At 40.4% G+C, this 19,002-nt stretch overlaps 1 pseudogene; it reads left to right on the plus strand.

The window, feature by feature from the left end:
- The first annotated feature begins 14,808 nt into the window (after positions 1 to 14,808).
- Positions 14,809 to 14,927, plus strand: LOC114795086 (uncharacterized; annotated as a pseudogene).
- Positions 14,928 to 19,002: the final 4,075 nt, after the last annotated feature.

Genomic DNA, 19,002 nt, shown 5'->3' on the forward strand with positions numbered 1-19,002 from the left:
AGCTTCACCTACCATCAATGGAGCCATCTGATGGTCCGGTGGAAAAAGAAGTACCAAGAAAATCATCTCCAGATCATCCAGCAGCTTCTGTTTATACAGAGCGCCCCCAACCTGCAAAATGTCTTCCGCAGTGTCTGCGGTGGGGAGTGACCCGCTTCTTCAAATGCCTGCGAAGAGCCCTGTGCTGCACTTGCTCTGCATCTCCATAGACGTGCTCAATGAACTCAGAATAGAGACCCACCTACTAGGTGAGCCTTAAAATATCTTCAACAGTACAAATAACCATAAACAGACTCAAAACACGCAGGGACTTAATATTATCAAAAGCCATGTGTCCCGCAGTCTGCCAGTGGAAAACATTTTCAGAGCTCTTAATTGTGACTGAAGAAGAAACACACTTATTTCCCTGTCCAATTATATACACGTAAGAGAGAGACATTTTATACCTTACGTCCCAGCATGCATCATAATTAATGTGAATATTTCAGAATCAGCAGAGATTTTAAAGTAAATTACCATTTTATCAAGATCTGTCACAGGTCCACACCCTGGCCAAGTTGCCCTTGACAGCCAGGTTGCCTCTCCCCTACACCACAGCCAAGCCGTGCAAACAGAAGACCCCAGCCTGGAACATCACCGTTGTGACCAGCTTAGCGAGGGCAGGCTTGAAGGCCACCAGGACTCAGCCGGACCAGACAACTGAGAGGTACGTGCATGCACTGCCCGTGTTCACATGGGTTTTTCTCCGGGTACTCCGGTTTCCCACACTCACACTAATATGAATTATTTTTGATTATTTGAAATCTGTCACATGTAATTATGTTAATTTGGCAGCTAAATTTAGTCAAACTACTGGTTCTTTGAGCCAGTATGAATTGGCAAACCAAAACCAAAAAAATCGCTGGTGGTGTATTTTGGTAACGCACTCACCTTCTCTATGAATAAACCAGGTTCAAATCCTGGCCAGGGTGGAACAACTGGTTTGCCCTCAATAAAAGGTTTTAAATTCCTTGTTTGGGCCTGTCAGTATGACAGACCATTAACTATTGTGCTGGGAAAACATTTTTGACTCCTGAGGGTAACCGTTTAAGCTAGCGACCCGGGAGTCGAGGTGAGGCCATTCCGAGTCTCACAATCTAAAGTTAAAGTGAAGTGATTGTCCAACCTGCCAGAACTTGAGAGGATCTGCAGGGAGGAATGGGAGAGGGTCCCCAAATCCAGGTGTGAAAATCCTCTTTCCCAAATAGACTCATGGCTGTATTAGATCAAAAGGGTCCTTCTGAGCAAAGGGTCTGAATACTCAGGACTATGATGTTTCAGCTTAATTTGTTAATAAATCTGCAAAAAGTCTGTGTTTTCTGTCAATATGGGGTGCAATAATGAGGAGAAATGAACCTAAATGATTTTAGCAAAAGACTGCAATATAACAAAGAGCTACCGGGGTGACCCGCCAATCTACCCCAACACCAGGCCGCCACTCACCGTTATACATTCATAACCGCTTCTCCCCCCTCAGCGAGGCATCCACTGGGTCCTACAAACCACCGGTTTTAGTCACTGGCGACTCCACATGCGAAACATGAGGATAGCGGCACCAGAGAATAAAATACTGTGTTTTCCTGGAACCAGAGCACCCGACATCCGCGCAAATTTAAAAGCGCTAGCAAAAATAACCGTAGATGTTTATAGATAATATTCAAGTCAGCACTAACGACGCTACGCCAATCAGAAATAACTAACGATAATTGGCTAAAACGATGTCGGATAAAGTAATCTGCTCTTGCCCATTACCGCAGTTTCGGTGTAGCGACAAGACTTTTTGCAGGTTCCACGATATAAATCGCTGGCTGTCAGGGTGGTGTCCAAAAAATAAAGTGGGCTTTATTAATAACTGGCCAACATTTTCGGTCAAACTGGCCAAACCTGGTCTTTTTGGGCGAGATGGCATCCACCCCAACTGGGCGGGCGCCACTCAAGTTATCTAAAAATCTGGCTCATAGTCTTAGAACCAAAAAACGAACCTGACTCGCCAGAGCCGAAACCAGGCGGCAGACTGACTGGCTAAACCGAGCGTCCAAGCCGCCACCCATCGTGAGCACTATTGACACTGTGTCTTTACCTCGCTCTATTAGATCTTACAAGAAACATTAAGATTAATAATAAAACTCATAAATATGCTGACACTGTGTCTGTTCCCTGGGCTGGACGGGGGGTGTCTGTTTCAGCAATTTATTACCCGTTACCATCAATCCTACTGAACATACCACCAGCACCTCTGATAAATGAAATAAGACTTCCCTCTTCAAGGGGTCTCCATTTCCAATCAACTCTATTCTCCTTTGTTGTCCCTGGCTGGTGGAACAACTTGCCCTGCACATTCGATTAGCCGAGACTACTACCACCTTTAAGAAGCAGTTGAAAACCCACTAATTCAAAAAGTATTTCAGACTAATCTAACACTTACACACACATGCACACACACTGCACAAAATTAAAAAAGGTTCTTGTGTAGCACTTAATTTCCAAGCATGTTCTTTTTCTGACAAGTTAGACCTTATCAGGGCTCTTATTTAGTAAACTCCAAATCTATAGAAATCAAACTAGAATTGCTGGTGTCTTCCTCTTGTAAGTCGCTTTGGATAAAAGCGTCTGCAAAGTAAAGTAAAGTAAAGAGGGTGAAGAAGTGGAAGAGAAAGGAAGCAAAAAAGGAAGCCAAGAACGCAATATGTGTATGTGCTGTATAGCAAACAAAAGGCTTTCAAAGCCCAACTGGGCGTTATTGTATGAACATGTTGAATGCTCTCTGTTTGTGGGACTGCTACTTTTTTTCAGAATTTGGGAGTTTTCTAGGGCATGTTGAATCTCTTCTGCTGGATATTGCCCCAAGGCCTGAGAAACCAATGCCCTGTGTTAGTGTCACAACGGCGAGCTAACGGGGGAAGGAAGCGCAGAGGTGGGACATACTGGGGACAAGGATTCATTAATAAACACAAATAATTAAGGCACGATGGCCAAAAAGGGAAATAAAGGGGATTAACATAAATAAACCCAGGCGTGTGGCGATTGCCAGAACTAAAAAAAACACAAGTGTTAATCAAAGTTCACAAAAATGTTGGAGCTCCAGAGGGGCGGAAATCATTGGCTTTTTAAAAGATGTCCTGATTGGCTACATCTGGCAACACCAGCTGTGGCCAATCCTGACAATCCCCCCCTTGGAGCCCAAGCAGTACCATCAGTGGAGGCGACGGGCCCTGTCTCCGCACGTCTCCTCATAAATTTGCCTTATTCTGTGCACTTTTTCCCCTTAATTTATTTGGAATGTAAGGTAATTATTAATATTATTAGTTATTTTAAGGGATCAAATTAAGGGATCAAAAGTGCACTTACCTTACCTTAAAACACCAGCGGTTTGCATCTGTTCAAAAACACACGTGTGCACTTGGATGGGTCTCCTTCAAAGTGACGTTGATTTCAGAATAAAACGTATTGCACTTTCACAACTGACCTTTATGGCATCTATTTTTCCAACCCATCTCCAGCAGCCTGAAAACTACGACAATGGATGACAATAGTGTTGAAATTGTAGTGCGAATTAAGATTTTCTGATGGACAATCATTTCAGGTTTTGTTACGGGAATTAAGATCTTATCTGCATGTAAAGAAACTTTTCCAACAATTAACAATAATCTGGTTACCTTACAGAAGACTTTATAACGTCCTCAGAATGTCTTTCTAACTAAGTAAGATACTTACCATTAACACAGCTACTGTTTTCGAAGTTTTTTCAAACCCTGCAGTCTTGATAGTTTATATAGTTATAGTGATGAATGTCTGGTCGATCATGAAGTTCAGAAATTCATTAAAAATTCTTAATTTATCAAGTCAGTATTTTTATGGTTTTTAACTAAAGATGTAACAAATTGTTTAGTATCAAATGCTGAGAGTGACATGTTTTTCATTTAGAATTTGATGGCATATGTTCCTGATGAGGTCACCTTCATACAGTCCCCAGAGTCTGCTATCAAATTCTGCATGACTTTTTTTTTTCTCTCACCTCAACGTCTGACATGTTTTTTCGTATTGTATTGTGTGTAAAATATGATGATCAAATTGGCACCTATTCAATCATGTTCGGAATGAATAGGCACTTGAAAAAGGATAAGATCTTTGGGATTGTCCAAAGTGACTGGATTAATATTAGGGCACTTCAAACCAAGAATTAACCGGTAGTGAGGGCACTGAAGGATTTACTGCATGGTGAGAAGCTTCTGTGGCCCAGGATTCTTCCCAGTGAGATACAGGAACCTGTCCTCTCCCAGTATCTATTACCATTGGTCACAATGCTCTTCCAGCTTCTTCATCCACTATAAGTGAGACTGTTGAGTGAACATTAGCAAGAGGTCCAAGCAGGCATATTCGATCATGCCATTACATTGCGGGTCACAGGAAAAAAAATTACTGCGCCATATCTATCCCAGAATTAATTTCAAAGGCCAGATAGGGTCACAACCACACCACAGCGTAGTGAGCAAGGACCACAAGGCCAGACTGTCCGACATCAAATACACTACATAGAATTCATTTGGGCAGTCTCTTGGCTTCCCTTAACACATAATATAACTTAACGTCTGGGGATCGAAATCTTCTATCCTTTAAAGGAAATCCTACATAATGGAGGTTTTCATCATGCCTTAAACCCTTAATTGAAAGTAGTAAGCCGCTATTACATCCTTAGCCCAAAAGCTCTCCAGCAAATACATAAAGTAATCATCGTGTCCGTACGTAGTTGCATCATACATGGTAGTTAGGTGTGGTACATTTAAACGTCTGCGTTAGTCCTCAAGTTCTGCAAAGGATGCTTTGTTTCTTAAGGCTGTTATGTATAATTCTTACAATTACATTTTTTTAAGAAAATGGTTTCATTTAACTTAAATAGATGAGCATGAGACGTGGCTTTGGTGTTATTTTTAATATAGATTTAATCACAGACTTGTATATCGGACCATATTCCTGTACCTTTCTTTGTCTCTGTTCCCAGTTTTAGAGCTAAAATGACGTTATTTCCGCAAATTCTCCCTCAACTCTTTCCCACAAACTCTTTCCTCAAATAGCACATAGTACTAAATCCTAACAATAAACCTGCATCAATGAACATATTGCTATTAAAAAGCATTAGTAGAGAAATTTCTAACCTATCAATTTGGGCACATTGGTGATGTTTGGGACACTATAAATATGCCATTTGAGATTTCTCTAGAACGAAACTTTTAAACAATTTTTAAAATATATACATATATACACATATGTGTATATTTCTTGGTATTTCAGACTATTTATGTTGCCTTATACCCTGCAGATCTCTTGCACACCACCCATACTGGATGTTACTCCAGACCATGATTTTTCCGCCACCAAACTTCTTTAGTGCTGGCTTCTGGGCACTGATTCGACCATGGAGGCCATTTCAAGACTGTTTCAAGACAAACTGTTCTGTTTGACACAGGGACTTAGGTGACCAGGTCTTGTGGAGCTCTGCTGTAGTGGAAAAGGGGCTGGGCCAATACTTTTTGTGCACCAAAAGCACATACCAGAGAATCGTTGAATAAAGTAAATTCTATTTATCTATTGTAATTACACAATTTATGTATAATGTAATTACACCAAAAACTTTAATGCCTTTTTAGTTGTTTATTTCATTCCACAAGATTAAGGAATTATTAATATCATATTCTCATTTTCAGTATGAATAATATCAATACGATTAATACCAATAAACGTAGCACACAAAGTATTACCAATGTGATGAGCATACAAAGATAAGTTAATACGTCCCAATAGCAGGGATTGCTGTTACTTTGCCAGAGGTTTTGTTATTTGTCATCTCTTCCATCTTGGAGCGAAGGACTGAACAATGTCATAATGTCAGTTTCTATATAAATTACTTGCGACTTCTTTGAGCATATTAAAGAAATTATTAAAGAATTTATAGAGTCACTGCTCATTCTACTTTTTTTATTTGATTGGCTTCTTCATTTACTGAAGTTTTGTTATTTGTCGTCTCTTCCATATTGGAGCGAATGACTGAACAATGTCATAATGTCAGTTCTTATATATATTACTTGTGAATTCTTTGAACATATTAAAGAAAGAATGAAAGAATTTATAGAGACACTGCTCATTATTTAATTTTTTTGAGAATTTTTCATATTTGGTGTTGTAACCCATGTAATGAGACGACAAGGAAAGGTCACATGATCATGACTGTGTGGCCACTCGCTGTTCAACACCATCGTTAAGTTTGCAGACAAGACGTCGAGTGTATGTGAAAGATTTGCTCTGAATTAAAACATGGACGTGTCTCTTTTTAGGATAACGTTCCCTGGTCCAAGGATGGATTTCTAAATTCTATATTGATATATTTATATTAATATAGAATTTATAAATCCATCCTTGGTTTTACTGTGGCACAACAAGGAAAAGAAGCGAATGACTAAACAATGTCATAATGTCAGTTTCTCTATATAAATTACTTGCAAATTCTTTGAACATATTCAATAAATTATTAAAGAATTTATAGAGACACTGCTCATTTAGAACGTTGATTTAGAACGGATTTTCCACCTTTGATTCTTATTGACTCTAAAGCAAACCACAAGAAGTTATTAAACAAGAAGCAAGAATTGGTCCAGCTTCTTAAATTCTGCAAGCAGAACAGAGTCTCCAACACACAAGGGGCGGAGTCACGGTCATTTAACACTAATGTTAACCAACTTTACACTGAAAGTATTCAATTTAACTCAGATTTTGAATGGGCTCATATTAATCTCTGTGCAGTGTTAACAATTTTGCTGTGTATGGCCAATGAAAGTTTTTATATGAAAAGTTGTTTATTTCATTCCTCAGAATTAAGGAATACTTTCAGTGAGATTAATATCAGTATGATTAATACCAGTAAATTTAGCACACAAAGTATTACCAATGAGATGATCATACAATGAACCGTTAATTTGAACGTCCCTCCCACTGCATGTCTTTCATCTCCATTGTTTGTGTGTTTGGCTTCTTCATTTACTGAAGTTTTGTTGTTTTTTGTCTCTTCCATCTTGGACCGAATTACTGAACAATGTCATAATGTCAGTTTTCTCTATATAAATTACTTGTGAATTCTTTGAACAAATTAAAGAAAGAATTAAAGAATTTCTAGAGATACTGCAAAGTTTTTTATTATTTGAGAATATTTCATATTTGGTGTTGGGAACCAATGTAATGAGACGACAAGCACTTCATAAAATTGAACCACTGGTGTCGCATGTTTAACGATTCAGACCTGCCAACCTGTACACATTTTGCTTAGAGGCTACACATTGTGTACGCAGTACGCGTATACAATTGGTGTAAAATGTGTTATAAATAGTTTTCAAATTCAATTTAGGTTATTCTGAAAATCTTGGCTGCTATGCTTCCTTCACCCTTCACAACCTCCCAGCCTTTTGGATTACTCATTCTTTGCAATATATTCTTTTATTATAGTAGAAGAAAGATATTTATTCAGTTTTTTTTTTTAAATGTTACAAATGTTTTCTTTTTTGGATGAATTATTCATTTGTAATGCATTATTATAGTTCAGCAAATGCTTTTGAACTATTGAACTAGTTTTATTAAATTCTGCACATATGTTTATGTTTGTCTGACTGATGTTGGTGCAGATGTTTGTTGGAATCAACCCACACACCGGCACCAAGACAGACACATCAAAGGTTGGTGCAAAAAAAAGTGTGAAGGTCTCCGAGAAAAGGAACAACACAATCCTCCTGTGTGTTCTCTTCTCAGAAGGCTAATGGGCTTTGATTTGTTAAGCATGTAATTTACAAAGGTATCAAAACTACACCTACAGGAGAAGCCATCTATAAAATGACACTTGCTCTCAGACTTGTTGTTTGGTCGTGTAAAAAAAAAAAACTTTGCTAAATGTTTGTTAGAGTATTCTTGGTTTAATGAATCAGCACAGTGAGTAGCATTTGTGACCGATTTGAACATTTATTTATTTTAAGCAGATATACTGTATGACTTGCTGTGAGTTTTAACTGAAGTTAGATTGTTTTTTGGTACCAAAATGCCATTCTGTTTTTTTGAGCTCCATTGACTTCCATATTTTTGGCCTATTATGGAAGTCAATTGCTGTGTTACTTGTCTGGTTATAAACTTCATTAAAATATATACAATCCTTATAATAATCAAAGTAAATATAATGATATTTGAATTCAATACAAGAAAGAAACTCATTGTTTTGGAACAACTTAAGGGAGAGTAAATAATGACCATTTTTTTAGTTTTAGGCAAAAAGTCCCTTTAACTTTTACTTAACTATTGCTTTATTCTTTAAGATTTTTTTTCTGTCGTTAAAAATATAAAATTAGGTTACCAGTGACAGTGCTGAAGTGTTGTCAGGTGTCAGCTTGAATAAACAGTTTTCTTACAACAGCTTTGAATTTGACTGATTATTTTTTAAAATCTTTGTTTTAATGCATTCATGTGAGTATAATGGTAAAGAGCACAGTACAGTTCACAGGTAAAATAGTTATTTATTTAGTTAGTTACAGCTGCATCTTCTCTTGGGAGGTAGTAGCCTACTGGGTAACACACTCGCCTATGAACCAGAAGACCCAGGTTCAAATCCCACTTACTACCATTGTGTCCCTGAGCAAGACACTTAACCCTGTGTTGCTCCAGGGGGACTCTCCCTGTAACTACTGATTGTAACTCGCTCTGGATAAGGGCGTCTGATAAATGCTGTAAATGTAAATGTTGTCTTTTGTTGAATTTACAGGATTTTTAAGTACTGTAATTTGGTGTAATTACATTTAAATTTACATTACACAAAAAACTTTAATGCCTTTTTAGTTGTTTATTTCATTCCACAAGATTAAGGAATTATTAATCTCATATTCTCATTTTCAGTATGAATAATATCAATACGATTAATACCAATAAACTTAGCACACAAAGTATTACCAATGTGATGAGCATATAAAGATAAATTAATATGAACGTCCCAATAACAGGATTTGCTGTTATTTGACTTTGCCAGAGGGGACGTCTGCGCCTTGTTCTAATTCTTCTTCTTCCTCCCTCTGCAGCTCTTTCATTTACACTGATTGTGTCTTTTGCTTTTTCATTTACTGAAGTTTTGTTATTTGTCATCTTGGAGCGAATGACTGAACAATGTCATAATGTCAGTTCCTTTATATAAATTACTTGTCAATTCTTTAAACATATTAAAGAAATTATTAAAGAATTTATAGAGACACCACTCATTCAATTATTTTTTTATTTGATTGGCTTCTTCATTTACTGAAGTTTTGTTATTTGTCGTCTCTTCCATCTTGGAGCGAATGACTGAACAATGTCATAATGTCAGTTTCTCTATATAAATTACTTGTCAATTCTTTGAACATATTAAAGAAAGAATTAAAGAATTTATACAGATACTGCTATTTTTTATTATTTGAGAATATTTGATATTTGGTGTTGGGAACCAATGTAATGAGACGACAAGCACTTCATAAAATTGAACCACTGGTGTCGCATGTTTAACGATTTAGACCTGCCAACCTGCATTACTATAGTTCAGCAAATGCTTTTGAACTATTGAGCTAGTTTTATTAAATTCTGCACATGCTTATGTTTGTCTGACTGATTGTTAGAGTTGTACGTCGTTCCAACATTTATAAACTAGAGAAGAAAGACACAAAGCATTTGAGTTTTTTTTACTTGCAAGGAGATCGGAGACGCGCATTACATCATGCCTCCAACAGCTCTGCGGTCTCAGTCGCATCCTGTCTTTTTATTTAGTACATGGCGGTACATTTACCATAGGATTCTTGCACGTAGGCTTGTTTCTTGGTAGACGCTATATCACAAGGTCATGCTCGCTGGCTTCTTGCTTCTCAGCAGTTGCAGGCCTCCTCTTATCAAGTCACTGTCAGGATTGACTGCAGCTGGGCTCATCACCTGTGTTTATTTGTATTTATTTATTGTTTATTAATAAAACCCCTTTCCCAGCATGTCCTGCCTCTGTGCTTCCCTCCTCCGTCAGCACGCAAGCGTGACAGAATATCGGCGCTCTCCACAAAAGCGCAGAGGTAAAAGGCAGAGGAGAAAAAGCGCCACGAAGGACACAGCCCAGCGTGACGAATGCGGACGCCAGGGGAGAGGCGCGACACCCGTTCTGATAGAGCGATTTCTCCCCAATGAGCAATGGCGCTCGGCGCCGCGTGATGACGTCACCCCCGGGAGAATCCGCGAAACCCGGAAGTGGCAACGTCAGCGGGTGAGTGGGCGGAGCGAAGAAGATGGCGTCGGCAGCAACGAGGAAGTGACGTGGGCAGCGAGCGCAGAGGATGTGACCCCCACGATCTTCGCCATGTCGAGCCAGGAACTCTGCACTTTGCTGGCAAGGCTCCCCGTGGACTGGGACGACACGGACAACGACGACGAGAGCACTGGAGAGTTGCGAGGTCCGTGGGGACCCACGTCACTTCCAGGGACTTCCTGCCGAGACTGAGGGTGGAGTTTGATTGGATCGAACTCTGCTCCTCCACCACATCCAGCGCCAGTCAGGATCCAGAGCAAGAAGACTCCGCACTGGTGGGCGACGAGAAGGTCGCGCCTCCTGAGATCCTGAGGAGGTCCCGGAGAGCCCAGAGAGGGAGCCAGACGACCCTCTCTTCTGTCTGTCTCTGTCTGTGTGTGTGTGCGTGGCATTAGTGTCCGTATGTCGCCCCCACTTCCCCTCTTTGTGTCCACCAGATGGCGACCCAGCCGCGGAGCCGAACCACAAGGAGGGAGTTCCTAAACTGGCTGCACTGGGCCATGACGAGGTGGACGAGCCCCAAGGTACCCCTAAGTCCAGCTGGGGGGGTGCTCCCCCAAATCATTTTTTGAAGGGGTGCATTTGGGGTTGGGGGCTCCTCCTGAGGGGAGGGTGGGTGTCAAAGGGACAGGCAGGAAGAGGGCATGTTTTATCAAGCATGTTTTACAAAATGTTTGTACATTTTTGGTAGGATTGGTTTCCCTTGGGATCATATTTATTTATTTTCTTCGTTTTTTTGTGTGAAATTGTGAATAATAAAAAAGTTAAACTAGAAGCCAAAATTCCAGGGGAAATTTTGATGGGTCTGTCCGGGCATTGGTCACAGCTGCGGGCATGGAATTTGTAAAATGGGGCTTCTTTACTGTGGTACTGCAGTATCACTTCAAAGAAGTTTTATTTTACAAATCCGTTGTTTCTTTACGTTTGACGGTCTTCGCGTGGCGGTCTTTAACGTAAGACATGTTCTTTTTTGCCATTCTCAGCACAATAATAAATGGTCTGTCTTTCTGACAGACCCAATTAACAGTAATGTCCAAATTGCATCAAAGACCCGTGTAGAAACACATCCTCCGTCATGCTGAAAATCCGAGGCTATTATAGCAGTAACTTTGCATTTGGTATATTCACAAGAGTACATCCAACATTTCTATTTATGTCCTACCTGCCAGACGTACACAGTTTCCTTCTACACAGACTTACTAGTACCTTCCTCCATGCAGCAACCTGCCAATCAGGAATAACTGCCCATTAACACAACTCTCTATGCATATCATCAGCAGCAGTAAAACCAATATAATTCCTTTATGCACCCGATTCATCTTTACTTAAAAAATAAAGTTGCCCCCCCCAAAATAAATAAACAAAAGAATCACCTGCTGGAGAAGGGAATGGCAGACTCCATGTCTGCAGACACAAAGCTTGTGGGAGGTGTAAAACTGAGGAGAGTAGAGTAAAAAAACTCTCTCTCGCTCTACACACAAAAGCACTGTATTCAAACCACTCCAACTTGATGTTACCTGGCAGAAAGAGGCATGGCACAATAGAGGTTAAAAGGATGAACAGTTTCTAATTTATTAACGCCAGTAGATTATTACTGCAGTTACATGTAAATATTGTATGTAAAAAAGGTACCAATGTTACAGAGAAAAACAAAATGAAAGACAGGAGGAAAAGATAGAAAAAGACAGAACAGCCTGAACCAAGCTTCAGAGACATGACCTGATCCAGGAGAAAAATGGGAATAGAGAAAAGACTTGAGAACTGGAAAGGCCCAGTTCCGATGGAAAAGAAGCTGAGGAGAAAAAAGTCTTTATACCTTTGACCCAAAGGAGGTTGTCACAGACCAATCAGAATTTGTTGTTTCTGTCGTCACGTCCTCAGAATCTCCCGTCTGGGGCAGACAAAGAGAGCAGGCGATCTCAAAAAACATAGCTAGAGCTGTACACATATTATTTGCCAAATGGTCGCAAGAACAAAGAACAGGAGACCGACCCCCACGGACCATCACCACCAAATTGTCACGAGAACAAAGAGATGTTTGAATCTCCACAAGGCAAAGTTGCAGAAGTACCGTGGTCCTGCAGAATGCCCCATCTTACAGAGGGTCAAACACAGGTGTTCCTCTGCAATTGGCAGCTCCTCAATCGCCGTTGATGAATCAGCAGCAATGAGACGTGAGGATAGTGGCCCCGATAATACAGTCGCGGCCAAAAGTTCTGATAATGACAAAAATACTGGTTTTCACAAAGTTTGCTGCTTCTCATTTTATTATAACAATTTATTATAACATTATAACATATTATGAATAGCGGTCAGATGAATTGCAAAGTCCCTCCTTACCGTGAACATGAACTTAAAGTACATGCTGAGATCATTTCAGTGATCCTCTGATTAACACAGGTGAGAGTGTTGAGGAGCACAAGGCTGGGGATCATTCTGTCCTGCTGAGTTAGAATAGCAGACTGGTGAGGGTGATGCTTGAAATCATTGTTCTTCCTCTGTTAACCATGGTTACCTGCAAGGAAACACGTGCCATCATAAAAAGGACTTCACAGGCCAGGATATTGTTGCTACTAAGATTGCACCTAAACCATTTATCAGATCATCACAAACTTCAAGTAGAGAGGTTCAAGTGTTGTGAAGAAGGCTTCAGGGCGCCCAAGAAAGTCCAGCAAGCGCCAGGAACGTCTCCTAAAGATGATTCATTTACATTTAAGGCATTTGGCAGGCACCCTTATCCAGAGCGACTTACAACGTGGATTTACAACAGTGCAGAGCTTGCTCAGGAACGGCAGCAGGCAGGATCTGCACACACAGTGATGCAATTTTTTTTGGAGGATGGCCTGGCGATTGTTTTTGGCATCTGGAAAAATGATTGCCCGGAGAAGAAAAGGTGAGTGCTACAGTCCTGTCTCGTGCCATCATTGCTCTGGTATCAATATCAGAGCAACCCTACACCGCCACCTACAGTTCAGACTGAACACCCCGCCACACTTGACCCATCTGTACACAAGGAAAAGGGGATTGTCTCTCTCCTTGGTCGTGCTCTTGGGTTTGTTCTGGAGCATTTTGTTTGGATGCTCCCACCCTGGATTTCATTGCCGTCAGGAAGTCGCTACAGGTGCATCACAACAAGGACAAACCGACAGAAGAACATTTTTTTCGCCCTAAGTTCCCCCTTCCTTCAACTGGGCAATATCAATATTAATATTTATTAGCATTGAATACTGTTCAATATCTGTATACTGTTCAATAACATTATTCTCAAACGCTCCCAACGCTCAACACAATACTGCTAATGTGCAATTACATGTAACCCACACATCCTATATATAATATACACTGTATATAAAACCATATTCGGTTATTTATTCCCATATGTACTGTACAGGCCAAAAGTTTGGACACACCTTCTCATTCAATGTGTTTTCTTTATTTTCATGACCATTTACGTTGTTAGATCAAAACTATGAATGAACACATGTGGAGTTATGTACTTAACTTTAGTCATCCTCGACAAAATTCCAGACTTTAATGCAGCGACAAATTGATGATGATTGTGATGATACTCTGAATGGTGTACTTTAACTAAACCTTGTAAAAACAAGAACAATCGTAGAGAAATTTTTGGTTATGGTATGTGTAAAAACCAGCGCACTATAAAAAGAAAGAAGAGACATTAGTCTCTGAACCTTTTTGCTGGTTTGCTGGAAGGGGCTCCCAAATGCATTCGTGTCTACAATAAACTTTTCTGTATTGTTCTTTCTCGTCCTACCAATTGTTTATCCATAAAGGGACTTACCAAACAATTTACCAATCACATCCCAAGAACACCATACCGGCTGTGAAGGGTTGAAACATAATGCTTTGGTGTTGTATTGTGAGATTTTGGTTTAACAAACCCCTTCTCTCAGTAAGAGCATTGAAGATGGGTCGTCCACCATGACAATGAACCAAAATACACAGCCATGTCAACTAAGGGGTGGCTCCATAAAAAGCATTTCAAGATCCTAGAAGGGCCTAGTCCTGAAACTTTAAAGGTTGGAAAAGATCTGAGATGCAAAATCCAAATTGCACAGTGTCCCCTGTGGAGTTTCCCATGGTTGAGTCCTTGGCCCCATCCTCTTTACATTCTCCTTCTTATCATCAGCCGCCACGGAATTTAATTCCTCTACTATGCAGAAGATACACAAATATACTTCTCTACCTTCAGCATCATCGCTGCCATCATCTTTTATCTTATCACCTGTCTGGAGGAGATAAAGGTGTGACTATAACCCCTCTTAAGACTGAAGCTAAGCTAACCAGCTAACACCTCACCAGATTCAAGCGTCACCCATAACAAGTATTACCTTCCGCAGTCAGAATATTCCCCTCCTCATCAATCACAAAACTTGGACCCCGTCTCACTTTCGGCAACCATATCAAGCACCTCTGCAAGACCTCATACCAGCTGAAGAACGCCCGATCTCGTCTGATCTCGGAAGCTAAGAAGGGTTGGGCCTGGTTAGTACTTGGATGGGAGACTGCCTGGGAATACCAGGTGCTGTAAGCTTTAACGATTTAATGGGCAGTGGTGGCCTAGCAGTTAAGGAAGCAGCCCCGTAATCGGAAGGTTGCCGGTTCGCCAAGGTGCCACTGAGGTGCCACTGAGCAAAGCTCCATCCCCACACACTGCTCCCCAGGCTGTCATGGCTGCCCACTGCTCACTCAGGGTGATGGGATAAATGCAGAGGACAAATTTCACTATGTGCACCATGTGCTGTGCTGCTGTGTATCACATGTGACAATCAGAAACATTGGCAAGTTTTGTGCCATGCTTACACAGCAAATACCTTGCTCCCATGTTTGAGTGCCTCCATTTGAAAAATAATATAAGTGCAGCTGCATTAACAGTGTGGTAATAAATATATTGTGGATGTGATTTGAAATAAATCACAGATTTTACTGCATTAACATTAACAAATCTGCTTCTGCCTTGTCATGAGTCTGTGTTTGTGATCTACCGATGTGTACAAGTCCCATCCACACTGCACATGTTATGTATGTACATTGTTTACCTTCTTTCTCATCTGTTTCTCACTGGTCACCACTTTTCATAAAAAACACAGTTCTCCAGAAGTCCTCTACTTTGTAATTGTAATTGGTATTCGGTCATCTGTTTGGTCAAAGTCCATGCAGGAGGAGGGGAGGTCAGGTGGTACAGCCTCAATCTACAATCTACATGACAGTTTGTCATAAGGGCGTTAAAGTAACACAATGCAATTTGCAGAATTGCAGTCAGCCTGATGCACTAAAAATGCTCTGTGCTACTCTGTGGTACCTAACTTCACCAGAGGGGGGCTCACAGGCATAATAATATGTGGACCATTGTCACTTTAATTCCAGAAATGTTTGCTGCAGATTATGTTGTTCTGTCTTCACATTTAATGAACATTGTACTCTGCGTAACTGCTTAATTGATTATTCTTCTCTACAAAAATGTAGAGAAGAATTAAAGTCAGCTCATCCAAATAGGTGCGTGCGAGTTGACTGCAAGTTACAAATATTATGCAAATCTTTGGAAAAGTATGATGACAAAGGAGGACCTGGAACTTCATACCACTGTCGTCACCACAGGATACCTAATCAGAACGCAGTAGGACACATACTGTCATAAGGAACAGATTTTATTTCAAAATACCAGTCTCTGCGCAAGTGTACCTAGAAGACTAGGTATATGTAGAAATACTATATGACAGTATCTCAGCTGAAGCTGCACACCACCAGGGCCCAAAAAACTCATTTATATTAAAGCTGAACGTTTTTGGAAGTAGTTTTTAGTTTGTTTTTTTTTTAGCTATTTGAGGGGGATATCTGTGTGTGCAGGTGACTATTACTGTGCATAATTATTAGGCAACTTAACAAAAAACAAATATATACCCATTTATTTATTTTTACCAGTGAAACCAATATAACATCTCCACATTCACAAATATACATTTCTGACATTCAAAAACAAAAAAAAAAAACAGCGACCAATATAGCCACCTTTCTTTGCAAGGACACTCAAAAGCCTGCCATCCATGGATTCTGTCAGTGTTTTGATCTGTTCACTATCAACATTACGTGCAGCAATAACCACAGCCTCCCAGACACTGTTCAGAGAGGTGTACTGTTTTCCCTCCTTGTAAATCTCACATTTGATGATAGTCCACAGGTTCTCAATGGGGTTCAAGGAGGCCATGTCATTAGTTTTTCTTCTTTTATACCCTTTCTTGCCAGCCACGCTGTGGAGTACTTGGACGTGTGTGATGGAGCATTGTCCTGCATGAAAATCATGTTTTTCTTGAAGGATGCAGACTTCTTCCTGTACCACTGCTTGAAGAAGGTGTCTTCCAGAAACTGGCAGTAGGACTGGGAGTTGAGCTTACCTCCATCCTCAACCCGAAAAGGCCCCACAAGCTCATCTTTGATGATACCAGCCCAAACCAGTACTCCACCTCCACCTTGCTGGTGTCTGAGTTGGACAGGAGCTCACTGCCCTTTACCAATCCAGCCACAGGCCCATCCATCTGGCCCTCAAGACTCACTCTGATTTCATCAGTCCATAAAACCTTAGAAAAATCAGTCTTGAGATATTTATTGGCCCAGTGTTGACGTTTCAGCTTGTGTGTCTTGTTCAGTGGTGGTCGTCTTTCAGCCTTTCTTACCTTGGCCATGTCTCTGAGTATTGCACACCTTGTGCTTTTGGGCACTCCAGTGATGTTGCAGCTCTGAAATATGGCCAAACTGGTGGCAAGTGGCATCTTGGCAGCTGCATGCTTGACTTTTCTCAGTTCATGGGCAGTTATTTTGCGCCTTGTTTTTTCCACACGCTTTTTGCGACCCTGTTGACTATTTTGAATGAAACGCTTGATTGTTCGATGATCACGCTTCAGAAGCTTTGCAATTTTAAGAGTGCTGCATCCCTCTGCAAGATATCTCACTATTTTTGACTTTTCTGAGCCTGTCTTTTGAGTCCTTCTTTTGACCCATTTTGCCAAAGGAAAGGAAGTTGCCTAATAATTATGCACAACTGATATAGGATGTTGATGTCATTAGACCACACCCCTTCTCATTACAGAGATGCACATCACCTAATATGCTTAATTGGTAGTAGGCTTTCGAGCCTATACAGCTTGGAGTAAGACAACATGCATGAAGAGGATGATGTGGACAAAAATACTCATTTGCCTAATAATTCTGCACTCCCTGTATGTATGTATCAATTAACCACGATATGATAGGTATGCTATGGTAATGAAGTGTGCCTTTGGTTCAATATATCTATATTTGTTTACTAAGGTTTTTATAAATAAATAGGTAAGTTGCTAAACAAGTAAATAGACAGATCCACTCACACCTGCTTGCTGCCATTCCTGAGTTGTCTCTGCACTGGTGGTACCCCGATCCAGCAGCTGAATAATCTTTAGGAGAAGGTCCTGGTGCATGCTGGACTTTCTGAGCACCCTGAAGCATATTCACAACAATGAATTTTTTGATGATCTGATAAATAGTTAATTTAGGTGCAATCTTAGTAGCAGCAATTTCCTTGCCTGTGAAGCCCTTTTTATGACGGCACATGTTTCCTTGCAGGTAACCATGGTTAACAGAGGAAGAACAATGATTTCAAGCATCACCCTCCTTTTAAAGCATCCAGTCTGCTATTCTTCTTCAACATGACAGAATGATCTCCAGCCTTGTGCTCCTCAACACTCTCACTTGTGTTATTGAGAGGATCACTGAAATGATCTCAGCAGGTCCTTTTGTGGCTGTGCTGAAATGCAAGGGATTAAGTTTGTTTTCATGGCAGAGGGATGTTGCAATTCATCTGATCACTCGTCATAACATTCTGTAGAATATGCACATTTTCAAAATATAAATGGTAGTAGCAAACTTTGAGAAAACAAGTATTTGTGTCATTCGAAAAAACTTTGGCCACGACTGTACTCTGCATTGCCCAGTACCTCCAAACATGGACAGGTCCTCTATACTGCACTTTGGACTTTCCTACCACTGCACCTGTTGGAATATATTTATTTTTTAAAATCATTATCATTACCTGCACTGACACCTCACACTGACTCACTCTACCCTGGAAGGTGGTCCCTCTTCAGACTTTTTCCTTGTATGCATAAAGGGTCAAAGTGTGGGGGTGTAAACGGTAGAGCCTGTCAATACTGTATGTCTCTTATACTGTATAAGCCATCGATTCCATTTTCAGATGTAAAATTAAAAACCTAGTGTTTCACACTTTGCATTTGTGTAAATAAACCTAGCTAATACTTACAATACTTACAAAAACCTTAAATTCTTTTCCATACATCCAAAAAATCTATCCTCTAATCGAAGTGCAAAGGAATCAGAGACATTGCCCAAAATATAGCGACAAATGATTTGCCACGGACCCTATGATGTTCGAAGTACCGAAAAATTGCTCCGTGCTTCCTGTTCTGTGCCCACTATGCAATGGTGACGTATCCTTCAGCAGCTTCACACCTTCGCTGTTTTCTGCACCGCCCAATATGCCTGGGGGATGGATCTGTGAAGCCCCGCCCAGGTCGGTCCTTATTGGTCTGTTGAAAATTCAGTAGGCGGAGCTAAATAAT

The sequence above is a fragment of the Denticeps clupeoides genome, chromosome 7 (assembly GCF_900700375.1).
Source record: "Denticeps clupeoides chromosome 7, fDenClu1.1, whole genome shotgun sequence".
NCBI classification, from domain to species: domain Eukaryota; kingdom Metazoa; phylum Chordata; class Actinopteri; order Clupeiformes; family Denticipitidae; genus Denticeps; species Denticeps clupeoides.